The sequence below is a fragment of the Agelaius phoeniceus genome, chromosome 2 (assembly GCF_051311805.1).
Source record: "Agelaius phoeniceus isolate bAgePho1 chromosome 2, bAgePho1.hap1, whole genome shotgun sequence".
Taxonomy (NCBI): domain Eukaryota; kingdom Metazoa; phylum Chordata; class Aves; order Passeriformes; family Icteridae; genus Agelaius; species Agelaius phoeniceus.
Window position 1 is genome coordinate 26,862,851 of NC_135266.1, and position 6,000 is coordinate 26,868,850.

Consider the following 6,000-nt stretch of genomic DNA (forward strand, 5'->3'; position numbering starts at 1 on the left):
TCTATGTGAAAAGAAGTTTCCACAAACAGCTGTCAGATATAAATAGATGAAGGGGTAATATTTAGATTAAAAACCTGGCATCCTTGTTTGGTAGGGAAAATGCAGGATACTGTGTAGTAGAACATTTTTAATAGAATAAGAAAATTGTGTCTTATAAATCAACAAGCAGCTTCTAGATAAAAACTGAAAGTCTAAGTAAGAAGTAAAAAATGTAACAAAATATTCTAGGAAAGAATTTTTTTTTTCATGTGAAATGCTTCACATTTTTATTTATGTCCACTATAGTTGAAAGGGCAATAAAAAGGAAGACACAGATATCCAAAGCAGAGCTGAACACCCAAATGCACACACATGAAGAATTTGCTCATAATGAAAATTTCTGAAGGCTGGGTTAGAATAAGCTTTGCTGCCACAGGTAGTCATAATCTTCCAGATTGATGAAGACAGTTTTGTTAAAATGTATGGAAGTCCTCTAGATTTATAAGGATTTTGTAGTAATTAAAAGTATTGAATGTTTATGTTCAGAAAGAACTACATAAATAAATCCAAATATTTTATATTTTTGTTTGACTTCTTCCAAAAGTTGTTTGCATTATAGCAGGAACCTTGGTCTCATCTCTTGTTTTATTCTTATAGTTCATATTTCTTTAATGTAATTTTTCAAATTGAATGGTTTTTTTCCCAGTGAGCTGGAAAGGCCTTGTGTTCATCTTGGATAACAAACACATACACGATACAAGTCAGGAATCTGATACACACAGAAAATTTAAACTCTAGTTCAAACCATAGCAAAGCTGATGTTTCCCCATGAGCTGAAGATCCTTCAAATTCTGCCCAAATTTATTTCAGACCTCTGACAGAGATGCAGTCCAGGGACTTTTGTGCAGAGTATATGGAGTTAGGCCTTCCCCCATGACCAAGGAGGGACCATGCAGAGTGGTTTATACCCCCCAATGTAGTTTCAGTTCCACTCCTTAAGCTGATTCTCCTCACCCTAAAAGACTATGGCACTTCATACTGAGAACTCAAGACCAGCTTAAAATGGCCAAAGGAACAGAAGGAATTTGTCTTTGCAGGCTGGATTTTGCAGTCATCATTTCAGATGTAACACAGAGACATCTCAAGTTGGAAGAGACCCATAAGGATCACCAACTGCAGCTCCCTGCTCCTTGCAGGACTACCTAAAACCAGGCCATATGACCAAGAACAGATATTGCTTGACCTTTGGCAGGCTTGCTGCTCTAACTACTGGGGAGCCTGTTCCAGGGCCTGACCACCCTCTCAAAGGAAAACCTTTTCCTAATCTGAACTTCCCCAACAGCTTCATTCCATTTCCTTGTGTCCTCTAGTTGAGCAGCAGAAAGAGGAGATCAGCACCTCCTCCTCTGCTGCTCCCTTGAGGAAGTTTGGGACTGTGACATGGTCACCCCTCAGCCTTGTCTTCTCCCAGCTGAACAAACCAAGTGACCTCAGCCACTCCTCCTGAGTCTGGCACTCAAGGCCTTTCACCACTCCTGATCACCCTCCTCTGGACATGCTCTAATATTTCTCCTCTCTTGTACTACAAATGAATGAAAATGGGGCTGAGTTTCTGACCAGAGATGCTTGTGCCAGAGATGTGTTCCGAAGGCATCCAGGAGAAAGAAGCTCTTGTATTTCTGTATCTCACCACAGCCAAGGGTTACTGAGGGCCTGAATCAATCTGTGCCTGCTGTTAATGGACAAACCATTGTCCTGTTACTCTCAGATATCTGCTCATAAGAAGGTAAGTATAAGATTTGAGGAAATAATTGCCTGCAGCTTGCAGAAATGTTTTCCCATGTGCTGATATTAAATAACTTTCCCCGTAACACCACAGTTTATGAGTGACTTCTGTTGGTGTTCTAGCTTAGATGTCTCTGAGTGCACAGGATACCTGTGCTCATTCTGAACCCTGAACACCATCAATACCTCCTCTATTTTGTTCTGACCTGTGTGAAGTTCTGGTTTCCAAAGTTTTAGGCTTACCTCATTTCATTTTGCTAATCTGAAGTGTGCCAAATTCTGACATCATGTATAAAAGCTCCAATATAGAGAGAGGGCCAGAATCAAAATCTTGAATTATTCTTATGGACTGTCAGAATAGAGAGCCCTTGGAACTTATGCCACTCCCCTGATGCTTGCCATCACACTTAGCAGAAATTTGGATGCAAAGGAAATGAAAAATAAAAGCAGACTTGGTTTAGGACATATATTGAGTCACTAAAAAGTGACATTGGATGTACATCTTCAACCTATGATCAGGAAGCCCTCCAGAGACAAGAGCCAAGTGCCAAGAGACAAGAGACAAGAGACAAGAGCCAATAAACTTGGTTGTTACTAAAGGAGTTGTGCTGAGAGAAGAATGCCTTTTACTTGAAAGAACCTAAATCTAAATTTGACAGTGAAATGAAGGCCCTTTTGAAAGTTTTATGAAAGGACAAAGGAGTAAGAACCTGTTGCACTTGAAATAAGCTGGAATATATAGATAGCTGTGATCACATCTAATTTGGACCCTTGTGTAAGTATTATTTAAAATGAAGGCCAAACACAGCATGTTTGAGATCTGGCTATTCAAATGCAGAAAGCAGCTATTTTAAACTAGGTTTAGTCCCCTTTCTATCTTCTGCAGCCCAAGAGATGCAGAGAACCACAAAACTCCACCCTTACCCAAAATCAGGGCTCTTTTTTTGTAAAGATTGAGGTAAATCAGTTGAACACAATGATCTTAGTGGTCTTTTCCAACCTAAATGATTCTGTGAGTCGAATTCAGGATTACTGCAGGGTTCCAGTTTCAAGATCAACTGGGTTGTTCTTCTTAACTGCTCAATGTGTATCTTCTGTTACATGTTCATAACTTCTGTGTGGGTGGGGTTTTGGTTTGCACAGGTGCTCAAGAAATGGCTTTTCTCTGAATAAACATGCAGATTGATAGGCAAAGAATAGCATATGGGGTATGTCCAATTGTTATTTGAGTTAGTCTTCAAATTTTTATTTCCCTGGGCAAGGTGCAGAGGCACAGGGGGCAGGAGCAGGTATGTTTGTGCAATGCAGGCTGAAACCTTGGGTTTGGGAACCATCAGGTTATTTCTCATAATAAATTGTATCTTTAGGATTAATTATGGTGCCAAATATATGTGTAGAACTTAAGATCAATTAATGAAGAAAAAGTCAAAGTAAATTCAAAGTTTTACAGTTAAAAGAAATTGTATTTGCTATGAGGCCACCTAAGGACTTATGGTATGGCTCATGTTTTTATGAATCCAACAGCACATTTTAATGGGACATGTGAGCATGCCTGTACACATATTTAAATAGAAATAGATATGCCTATATAAGGGATTTATGGCAGTGTGACAGTTTTAGCTGTGTGAAATTACATTTCATTCACTAGGCATTTTTGAAGCCTCATCTGCACCCTGTCCCACTTATCAGTATCCTCATGGTCTAGTGCGGACACTGTAAACTCCTGACACTTCCAAACTGCTGCTGCCATAGAGGCTGAACGTGCAAAGCCCTCACATTATCATGAGCTCTCAGCAAATGTTCCTTTTCCAAGGACAGATTTTTCACTGACTCCATCTCCACAATGCTTTTCTGCCTGTCCTCACAGCCTTCCCCATCCCAGTGAATCAGGCAGCAGGGCAATACAGTGTCCTTTCCTTGGAATCACAACATGCTACAAAGCCAGGACTGAAGGCTCTGTGCAATTGGAAATGGAGATTCCCACTTTTATAGCTGATCTTCTGACAGATGGCATAGATCCTAACACAAAGGTACTACTGCTCATGGAACAGCAGTTATAAATAATTGTCAGGGAATTCAGAAACTTGCTGGTTAGCTTCCAGACTCTTTTGTGTTCTGGTACCTTGGCAGCAAGGCAGAGGGCTCCATAGTAAAGCAGTGAAAACTGCCCTTAGCATAGTTTAAGTATCTTTGCAGAGAACTGCCTTTTCCTACCACCATCTGCTATATATACCATACCCTTTAGATCCTGCTGGGAGATGGTTCGTGTTCTGGATGACCTGCCTGGATGCCTCCAGGCCTTTGCCACAGACCAGTAGCTCAGACATTTGCCCAGTCACGCTAATAAAACTTTATTACTTCTCTTTAGACAGTCCTTTCTGTATAGATTGTGAAAATAAAAAAGCTTTTAAGATTAGAGGACCCAATTCTGCACTGAGCTGTGTTCAAGGGGCATTTATATACTTTACACACTCTCTGAAGCCCACTGGCCACTTGAAGTCAGAAGAATTTGCCACTTAGTTTGAGGGATCTGCTTTTCTCACTGTACAGTAGAGTTGGTGGGGAGATGTCCATGGAAGTCAAAGGGATGAATTGTAGGGCAAGACATTAAGCAGATATCTACTAGGTTGCTGTATCAAGGGTTTTCAGTATCTATTCAATGGCTTCATTGATAACAAAAATAATTTTAAAAATAACACTTTCAAATGTAACCTGAAAAATATATATAGGAAATCAAGATGTTACAGAATTGTGTGATAAGAGATATTCTCTGTTTTATAAACTCAGAATTTCACAGAATATGGGAAGATACAGCAAAACATAATTATAAAGACATACTGCTGACATGGCATAACAGTTATTTATGGACACTGGATAATATCCATGTTGCTCTTGGAAAGGGAAAGATATGTCAATGTTAGCATAAAAAAATATACAGTGTTGTATTCTTCTGAAAGTGGCCAGCATCTTTTTCTAAAAGCTCCTTGCATTATTTGCACAACAAATCCACTAGGAAAAAAAGAGAACATGTTTGTAGATGACTTATAAAAAAATAATTTAAATAGGTTTATTGCAGCTTTATTTTCCTCAATTCACAGATAAACAATCATGGTCTTGTAGATCCTCAGGAAAAAGGGCCAGAAATCTGTGAATCATCTGTTGCTGTTGCATTTATGCTGGAATCAAGCAGATGCAGTGTCTAAGGGAATCAGCCTGGGAATGATGTCTTGATCAAAATCTGGGAAGGACCTGTAAGGGACCGTGGAGACAAACCCATAATGGCTATTTACCATCTCAGGTCCCCACTTGTTTGAAGGAACTGTCATGTGACTGGACAAAGTTAATGGGATATCAGATATAAACCACCATCCATGATCTGTGAGGCAAAAGGAATGTCCCATTTATCATGGTATCTGTTTACTACCAACAGTCACCTCATCACCAAATACAATCTATTTTTTCCTTTAGAAGTCTGTGAAATCAAGCATGAACCTGGGCTCCATTTACTTGTTTATGTTCACAGGTGTTTCAGTGTATCCAGCCCACACAGCTTCACCTCTCACTCTACTTTTTCCCCACCCATATTTCAGTGACTTTTTTTTCATTGGCACTGAAAATCATGTTCAGGAGACTGATTTCCTGCTCTCATTCTATTCCTCTTATGTATCTGCTTTCATACATCCAGAGGCAAAGAATATCTCCTGTTTTGCTAGCCAGAGCTGTAGTTTGTTTGCTGAGGAGGAATACAGCAGCTAACACAGGGCTCTCTTCAATGGTGGCACTCAAAGTGTCCCCAGCTCCTCCTATGCCATGGCATTTTGTCACATTTTGAGCTGATCCTCCCACTCCCCTGTGCAGAGCTTTATTCCAGGGCAGCAGAATGTTCTCCACGGAGGCCAAGCAAGACTGAAGAGCTTTGATTTTGTCCTGTTCCTTCAGGAGCACCCTCTTCACCACTTGCACAAAATGCATCTGGTGACTTGAGGGCTCCATCTCTGGGGGTGAACAGACAGGAAAGGGGTCTTACTACTGAGGATGCAAGCCTTGCAATAACTCTTGGTCATTTTAATCCAGTCTCAGCATCTATTGATGGCTTAGATCTTCTCAACTTAGAGAGGTCTCTTTGGTTTCTTGTGTGTGCTGTCCTGTCCAGTTGAAAATACCGTTTTTGTGATCTAACCACATAAGGCACAGGGACTCTGCTGCTTAAATGACAGCTCTGTGGTCAGGGGAAGT